Source organism: Panulirus ornatus, chromosome 37, assembly GCF_036320965.1.
Source record: "Panulirus ornatus isolate Po-2019 chromosome 37, ASM3632096v1, whole genome shotgun sequence".
Classification (NCBI taxonomy): Eukaryota; Metazoa; Arthropoda; class Malacostraca; order Decapoda; family Palinuridae; genus Panulirus; species Panulirus ornatus.
This window is the reverse complement of record NC_092260.1, coordinates 1,303,992-1,314,949: the sequence shown is the minus strand read 5'-3', so window position 1 is coordinate 1,314,949 and position 10,958 is coordinate 1,303,992.

Below are 10,958 nucleotides of genomic sequence, written 5' to 3'. Positions count from 1 at the left end.
ACCATCCAAAATCATGATGTCTTGTGTGAAAGACCATCCCTCATCATGCTGTGTGTAATACCATCCATGATACTTATGTCTGGAAGGCCATTCATGATCATGATCTGGACGACCATCACTGATCATGATGTGTGGAAGACCATCCATGAAAATGATTTTTGGAAGACCATCCATGATCATACTGTGCGGAAGACCATCCATAACTCATAATGCTTGGAAGATCATCCATGATCATGTGCGGAAGACCATCCATGATCATCATGCGTGAAAGACCATCCATGATCATAATGAGTGGAAGGCCATCCATGATTGTAATGTGTGGAAGACCATCCACAATCATTATGTGTGAAAGACAATCCGTGATCATGATGTGTGGAAGACCATCCACGATCATGATTTGTGGAAGACCATCCATAATCATAATGACTGGAAGACCATTCTTATTCATTATGGGTGGAGCACCATCCATAATCATGATATGTGGAAGACCATCCACGATCATGATGTAAGGAACACCATCTTTGATCATAATGTTTGGAAGACCGTCTATTATCATGATGTTTGGAAGACAGTCAATGATCATTATCTTTCTAAGACCATCCATGGTCATGATGTGTGGAAGACCATCCAAGATAATGATATGTGGAAGTCCATCGTTGGTCATTATCGGTGGAGGACAATCCATGATCATGATATGTGGAAGACCTTTTATGATCATGTGTGGAATACCATCCCTGATCATTGTGTGTGGAAGACCATCCATGATCATGATGTGTGGATGACCATCCATGATCATGATTTGTGGAAGACTATCCCTAATTATGATGTTTAGAAGACCATCCATGATCATTATGTGTGGAAGACCATCCATGAACATGATATTCGGAAGATCATCCATGCTCATTATGTATGGAACACCATCCATGATCATTGTGTGGAAGAACACCCTTCCATATTATGTGTGGAAGACCAAATCTAGTTATGATATGTGGAAGACCATCCATGATCATGTTGTGTGGAAGACCATCCATGATGATGCGTAGAAGACAATCTATGATCATGAGGTGTAGAAAACCATCCATGATCATGAGGTGTGGAAGGCCATCCATGATCATGATGTGTGGAGAACCATCCACGATTATAACGTGTGGAATATCGTCCATTATCATGATGCGTGGAAGACCAACCCTGATCATTATGGAAGACTTTCCAGGATCATTATGGGTGGAAGACAATCCATGAACATGATGTGTGGAAGACCATCCATTATCATGATGTATGGAAGACCATCCCTGATAACGATGTGTGCAAGACCATCCATGATCATAATGTGTGGAAGACAATCCCTAATCATAATGTGTGGAAGACCATCCCTCATCATGTGTGGAAGACCATCCATGATCATTGTGTGGAACAGTTTCCATGATCATTGTGTGGAAGACCATCTTTGCACATCGTGTATGGAAGACCATCCGTAATCATGATATGTGGAAGACCATCCATGATCATGATATGTGGAAGACCATTCACGATCATGTGTAGATCATCCATGATCATGATGTGTAGAAGACCATCCATGATCATGATTTGTGGAAGACCATCCATGACCAAAATTTGAGGAAGACCATCCATGACTCATGATGTGTGGAAGACCATCCATGATCATGTGTGGAGGACCATCCATGAACATGATGCCTGGAAGACCATCCTGGTCATGATAAGTGGAAGGCCGTCCATGATCATAATGTGTGGAAGACCATCCCTAAACATTATCTGTGAAAGACAATTGATGATCATGATCTGTGGAAAACCATCCATGATCATGATGTGTGGAAGAAAATACACAATCATGATGTCTAGAAGACCACCTTGATTATTATGGGTGGAACAACATCCATAATAATGATATGTGGAAGACCATCCATGATCATCATGTGAGGAAGACCGTCCCTGACCTTGATGTATGGAAGACCATCCCTGACCTTGATGTATGGAAAACCATACATTATCATGATGTGTGGATGACCATCCTAATCATGATGTGTGGAAGACCATCCCTGATCATGATGTGTTAACACCATCAATGATAATGATCTGTGGAAGACCATCCATGATCATGATGTTTGGAACACCATCCATGATCATGATATATGGAAGACCATCCCTGATCATGATGTGTGGAAGACCATCCATGATCATGACATGTGGAAGGTCATCCATGATCATGATATGTGGAAGATCAACCCTGATCATTATGTTTAGAAGACCATCCAGGATCCAAGATGTGTGGAAGACCATCCATGAACATGATGTATGGAAGACCATCCATTATCATGATGTTTGGGAGACCATTCATGATCATAATATCTTGTATGAAAGACCCTCGCTGATCATGATGTGCGGAAGACCATCCCTGATCATGAGGTGTGGAAGTCCATTCCTGATCATGTTGTCTGGAAGGTCATCCATGATCATGATATGTAGATCATCCCTGATCATGATGTGTGGAAGACCATCCATGATCATATATCTAGAGGACCATACATGATAATGATATGTGGAAGACTATCCTTGATCATGATGTGTGGAAGACCATCCCTGATCATTATGTGTGAAAGACTGTCCATGATCATGATGTGTAGAAGACCATCCATAATCATGATGTCTTGCCTGGAAGACCATCCATTATCAGGATGTGTGGAAGACCATCCCTGGTCATGATAAGTGGAAGGCCATCCATGATCATAATGTGTGGAAGACCATCCCTAATCAATATGTGTGAAAGACAATTCATGATCATGATCTGTGGAAAACCATCCATGATCATGATGTGTGGAAGAAAATCCACAATCATGATGTCTGGAGGACTATCTCTGACTATTATGGATGGAACAACTTCCATGATGATGATATGTGGAAGGCCATCCATGATCATCATGTGAGGAAGACCGTCCTTGATCATAATGTGTGGAAGACCATCAATTTTCATGATATGTGGAAGACCATTATCTATATAAGACAATCCATGAACACGATGTGCGAAACACCATCCATGATCATGATATCTGGAAGACCATCCCTGATCAAGATGTGTGGAAGACCATCCATTATGTATGGAAGATCATCCATTATCATTGTGTGGAAGACCAACCCTGATCATTATCTTTGGAAGACTATTCAGGATCAGGATGTGTGGAAGACCATCCATGAACATGATGTGTGGAAGAAAATCCATGATCATGATGTATGGAAGACCATCCCTGATCTTGATGTATGGAAGACCATACATTATCATGATGTGTGGATGACCATCCTAATCATAAAGTGACGAAGGCCATCCCTGATTATATGTGGAACACAATCCATGATAATGATATGTGGAAGACCATCCATGATCATGATGTGTGGAAGACCATCCATGATCATGATATATGGAAGACCATCCCTGATCATGATGTATGGAAGACCATCCATGATCATGATATGTGGAAGATCATCCATGATCATGATATGTGGAAGATCAACACTGATCATTATGTTTGGAAGACCATCCAGGATCTAGATGTGTGGAAGACCATCCATGAACAAGACGTGTGGAAGACCATCCATGATCATGATATATGGAAGACCATCTCTGATCATGATGTATGGAAGACCATCCATGATCATGATATGTGGAAGATCATCCATGATCATGATATGTGGAAGATCAACACTGATCATTATGTTTGGAAGACCATCCAGGATCTAGATGTGTGGAAGAGCATCCATGATCAAGACGTGTGGAGGACCATCCTTGATCATGATGTTTGGGAGGCGGTCCATGATCATAATACCTTGTATGGAAGACCATCCCTGATCATGATGGTTGAAGACCATCCCTGATCATGAGGTGTGGAAGTCCATTCCTGATCATGTTGTCTGGAAGGTCATCCATGATCATGATATGTAGATCATCCCTGATTATTATGTGTGGAAGACGATCCATGATCATGATGTCTGGAGGACCATACATGATAATGATATGTGGAAGACTATCTTTGATCATGAAGTGTAGAAGACCATCCTTGATCATTATGTGTGAAAGACTATCAATGATCATGATGTGTAGACGACTATCCATAATCATGATGTCTTATCTGGAAGACCATCCATGATCAGGATGTGTGGAAGAACATCCCTGGTCATGACGTGTGTGAGACCATCCATGATGCTGATGTGTGGAAAACCGGATATCCATGATCTTGATGCGTCGAAAACCATTTATGATCACATGGTGTGGAAGACCATCCATGATCACGATGTGTGGAAGACCATGCATGATCATGATGTCTTGCCTGGAAGACACTCCATGATCATCCATGACCATGATGTGTGGACAACCATCAATGTTGATGATGTGTGGAAGAGCATCCATGAACATGACTTGTGGAAGACAACTCATGATCATAATGTTTGGAAGACCATCCATGACTCATAATATGTAAAGTGCCATCCATGATCATTCATGGAAGACCATCCACGATCATGATGGGTGGAAGGCCATCCATGGTCATCATGTGTGGAAAAACATCCCGAATCATTATGTGTGAAAGACAATCCATGATGATGATGTACAGAAGACCATCCATGATCAAGATGTGTGGAAGACCATCCATAACCATGATGTCTGGTAGACCATTCCTGATAATCATAGGTGGAGAACCATCCATATTCATGATATGAGGAAGACCATCCATGATCATGATTTGAGGAAGACAATAAGTGATCATAATGTGTGGAAGACCATTTAATATCATGATGTGTGGCAGACCATCAATGATTATTATCTATGAAAGACAATCCATGATCATGATGTGTGGAAGAGCATCCATGATAGTGATATGTGGAGGAGCATCATTGATCATTATCGGTGAGAGACCATCCATGATAATGATATGTTGAAGACAATCCATGATCATGAGATGTGGAAGACATTTCATGATCATTATCTGTGGAGGACCATCCCTGATTATCGTGTGTGGAAGACCATCCATGATCAGGATATGTGGAAGAATATCCATGATCAGGATTTGTGGCAGATCATCGCTAAATATGATGTTTGGAAAACAATCCATGACCATTATGTGTGGAAGACTATACATGATCATGATATGTGGAAAGTCATCCATGATCGGTATGTGGGAAGCACCATCCATTATCATTGTGTGGAAAACCATCCTTGCACATTATATGTGGAAGACCATCTCTAATCATATGGCGAAAACAATCCATGATCATGATGTGTGGAAGACCTTCCATGATAATGTGTAGAGGACCATCCATAATCATGATGTGTAGAAGACCATCTAGGATCATGATGTGTGGAAGACCATTGATGATCATGATATCTCGAAGACCACACCTGAACATGATGTGTGGAAAACCAACCTTGTTCATGATATGTGGTAGGTCATCCATGATCATTATGTGTGCAACACTATTCATGATCATTGTTTGGAAGACCATCTTTGCACAATATGTGCGGAAGACCACCTCTAATCATGATATGTGAGAGACCATCAATGATCATGATATGTGGAAGACCATCCATGATCATGATATCTTGACCGGAGGACCCTCCATGATTATAATAATATGTGGAAGACCATCCATGATCATGATGTGTGGACAACCATCCACGTTGATGATGTGTGGAAGAACATCCATAAACGTGATTTGTGGAAGACCACTCATGATCATAATGTGTGGAAGACCATCCACGACTAATAATGTGTAAAATGCCATCCATGATAATTCATGGAAGACCATTCATGACCATGAAGCGCGGAAGACCATCCATGATCATGATGGGTGGAAGGCCATCCATGGTCGTCAAGTGAGGAAAACCATCCCGAATCAATATGTGTGAAAGACAATCCATGATGATGATGTACAGAAGACTATCCATGATCAAGATGTGTGGAAGACCATCCATAATCATGATGTCTGGAAGACGATTCCTGATAATCATAGGTGGAACACCATCCATATTCAAGATATGAGGAAGACCATCCATGATCATAAAGTGAGGAAGACCCTAAGTGATCATAATGTGTGGAAGACCATCAATGATTATTATTTATGTAAGACCATCCATGATCATGATGTGTGGAAGATCATCCATGATAATTATATGTGGAGGAGCATCGTTGATCATTATCGGTGAAAGACAGTCCATGATCATGATATGTTGAAGACAATCCATGATCATGAGATGTGGAAGACCTTTCATGATCATTATGTGTGGAAGACCATCCCTGATTATCGTGTGTGGAAGAACATCTATGATCACGTTATGTGGAAGACTATCCATGATCATGATGTGTGGAAGACCTTCCATGATAATGTGTAGAAGACCATCCATAATCATGATGTGTAGAAGACTATCCATGATCATGATGAGTGGAAGACCATTGATGATCATGATATGTCGAAGACAATACCTGATCATGATGTGTGGAAAACCAACGTTGCTCATGATATGTGGTAGGTTATCCATGATAATTATGTGTGGAACACTATTCATGATCATTGTTTGGAAGACCATCTTTGCACAATATGTGTGGAAGACCACCTCTAATCATGATATGTGAGAGACCATCAATGATCATGATATGTGGAAGACCACCCATGATCATGATGTCTTGCCTGGAAGACCCTCCATGATCACAATGATATGTGGAAGACCATCCATGATCATGATGCGTGGACAACCATCCATGTTGATGATGTGTGAAATGACATCCATGAACATGATTTGTGGAAGACCACTAAAGATCATAATGTATGGAAGACCATCCATGACTTATAATGTGTAAAATACCATCTATGATCATTCATGGAAGACCATTCATGAACATGAAGCGTGGAAGAACATCCATGATCATGATGTGTGGAAGGCCATCCATGGTCGTCATGTGAGGAAAACCATCCCGAATCATTTTGTGTGAAAGACAATACATGATCATGATGTACAGAAGACCATCCATGATCAAGATGTGTGGAAGACCATCCATAATCATGATGTCTGGAAACCATTCCTGATAATCATAGTTGGAGCACCATCCATATTCATGATATGAGGAAGACTATCCATGATCATGATGTGAGGAAGACCATAAGTGATCATAATGTGTGGAAGACCATTTGATATCATGTTTGGAAGACCACTAATGATTATTATTTCTGTAAGACCATCCATGATCATAATGTGTGGAAGACCATCCATGATAATGATATGTGGAGGACCATTGTTGATCACTATCGGTGAATCACCATCCATGATCATGATATGTTGAAGACAATCCATGATCATGAGATGTGGAAGACCTTTCATAATCATTATGTGTGTAAGACCTTTCATAATCATTATGTGTGTAAGACCATCCCTGATTATTGTGTTTGGAAGACCATCCATGATCACGATATGTGGAAGACTATCCATGATCATGATTTGTGGAAGACCATCGATAATTATGATGTTTGGAAAACAATCCAATACCATTATGTGTGGAAGACCATCCATGATCATGATATGTGGAAGGTCATCCATGATCATTATGTGTGAAGACCATTGATTATCATTGTGTGGAAGACCATCCTTGCACATTATGTGTGGAAGACCATCTCTAATCATATGGCGAAAACAATCTATGATCATGATGTGTGGAAGACCTTCCATGATAATGTGTAGAAGACCATCCATAATCATGATGTGTAGAAGATCATCTAGGATCAAGATATGTGGAAGACCATTGATGATCATGATATGTCGAAGACCATAACTGATCATGATGTGTGGAAAACCAACCTTGCTCATGATATGTGGTAGGTCATCCATGATCATTATGTGTGGAACACTATTCATGATCATTATGTGTGGAACACTATTCATGATCATTGTTTGGAAGACCGTCTTTGGACAATATGTGTGGAAGACCACCTCTAATCATGATACGTGAAAGACCATCAATGATTATGATATGTGGAAAATCATCTATGATCATGATGTCTTGCCTGGAAGACCCGCCATGATCATAATAATATGTGGAAGACCATCCATGATCATGATATGCATACAACCATCCATGTTCATGATGTGTGGAAGAGCATCCATGAACATCATTTGTGGAAGACCACTCATGATCATAATGTGTGGAAGACCGTCCTTGACTCATAATGTGTGGAATACCATCCATGATCATTCATGGAAGACCATCCATGTTCTTGATGCGTGGAAGACCATCCATGATCATGTTGGGTGGAAGGCCATCCATGGTCGTCATTTGTGAAAAACCATCACGAATCATTATGTGTGAAAGACAATCCATGATGATGATGTACAGAAGACCATCCATGATCAAGATGTGTGGAAGACCATCCATATTCATGATGTTTGGAAGACCATTCCTGATAATCATAGGTGGAGCACCATCCATATTCATGACATGAGGAAGACCATCGATGATCATGATGTGAGGAAGACCATAGGTGATAATAATGTGTTGAAGACCATTAAATATCATAAAATGTGTGGGAGACCATCAATGATTATCATTTATGTAAGACAATCCATGATCATGATGTGTGGAAGAGCATCCATGATAATGATATGTGAAGGACCATCGTTGATCATTATCGGTGAAAGACCATCCATGATAAAGATATGTTGAAGACAATCCATGATCATGAGATGTGGAAGATCTTTCATGATCACTATCTGTGGAGGACCATCCCTAATTATCGTGTGTGGAAGACCACCCATGACCACGATATGTGGAAGACTATCTATGATCATGATTTGTTGCAGACCATCGCTAATCATGATGTTTGGAAAACCATCCATGACCATTATGTGTGGAAGACCATCCATGATCATGATATGTGGAAGGTCATCCATGATCATTATATGTGAAGCACCATCCATTATCATTGTGTGGAAGACCATCCATGATCATGATATGTGGAAGGTCATCCATGATCATTATGTGTGAAGCACCATCCATTATCATTGTGTGGAAGACCATCTTTGCACATTATGTGTGGAAGACAATCTCTAATCACATGGCGAAGACAATCCATGATCATGATGTGTGGAAGACCATCTATGATAATGTGTAGAGGACCATCCGTAATCATGATGTGTAGAACACCATCCAGGATCTTGATGTGAGGAAGATCATTGATGATGATGATATGTCGAAGACCATACCTGATCATGATGTGTGGAAAACCAACCTTGCTCATGATATGTGGTAGGTCATCCATGATCATTATGCGTGGAACACTATTCATGATCATTGTTTGGAAGAACATTTTTGCACAATATTTGTGAAAGACCACCTCTAATCATGATATGTGAGACCATCAATGATCATGATATGTGGAAGACCATCCATGATCATGATGTCTTGCCTGAAGACCCTCCATGATCATAATAGTATGTGGAAGACCATCCATGATCATGATGTGTGGACAACCATCCATGTTGACGATGTGTTTAAGAACATCCATGAACATGATTTGTGGAAGACCACTCAAGATCATAATGTGTGGAAGACCATCCATGACTCATATGTGTGGAAAATGCCATCCATGATCATTCATGGAAGCAATCCATGATCATGAAGCGCGGAAGACCATCCATGATCATGATGGGTGGAAGGCCATCCATGGTCGTCATATGAGGAAAACCATCCCGAATCATTATGTGTGAAAGACAATCCATGATGATGATGTACAGAAGACCGTCCATGATCAAGATATGTGGAAGACCATCCATAATCATGATGTCTGGAAGACCAGTTCTGATAATCATAGGTGGAGCACCATCCATATTCATGATATGAGGAAGACCATCCATGATCATGATGTGAGGAGGACCATAAGTGATCATAATGTGTGGAAGACCATATAATATCATGATGTATGGAAGACCATCAATGATTATTATTTATGTAAGACCATCCATGATAATGATTTGTGGAAGATCATCCATTATAATGATATGTGGAGGACCATCGTTGATCATTATCGGTGAAAGACCAACCATGATCATGATATTTTGAAGACAATCCATGATCATGAGATGTGGAAGACCTTTCATGATCATTATGTGTTGAGGACCATCCCTGATTATAGTGTGTGGAAGACCATCCATGATCACGATATGTGGAAGACTATCCATGATCATGATTCTTGGAAGACCATTGATAATTATGATGTTTGGAAAACCATCCATGACCTCTATGGGTGGAAGACCATCCATGATCATGATATGTGGAAGGTCATCCATGATCATTATGTGTGAAGCACCATCCATTATCATTGTGTGGAAGACCATCTTTGCACATTATGTGTGGAAGACCATCTCTAATCATATGGCGAAGACAATCCATGATCATGATGTGTGGAAGACCATCCATGATAATGTGTAGATGACCATCCATAATCATGATGTGTAGAAGACCATCCAGGATCATGATGTGTGGAAGGCTATTGATGATCATGATATGTCGAAGACTATACCTGATCATGATGTGTGGAAAACCAACCTTGCTCATGATATGTGGTAGGTTATCCATGATCATTGTGTGTGGAACACTACTCATGATCATTGTTTGGAAGACCATCTTTGGACAATATGTGTGGAAGACCACCTCTAATCATGATATGTGAGAGACCATCAATGATCATGATATGTGGAAGACCATCCATGATCATGATGTCTTGCCTGGAAGACCCTCCATCATCATAATAATATGTGGAAGACCATCCATGATCATGATATGAATACAACCATCCTTGTTGATGATGTGTGGAAGAACATCATTGAACATGATTTTTGGAAGACCACTCATGATCATAATGTGTGGAAGACCATCCATGACACATAATGTGTAAAATGCCATCTATGA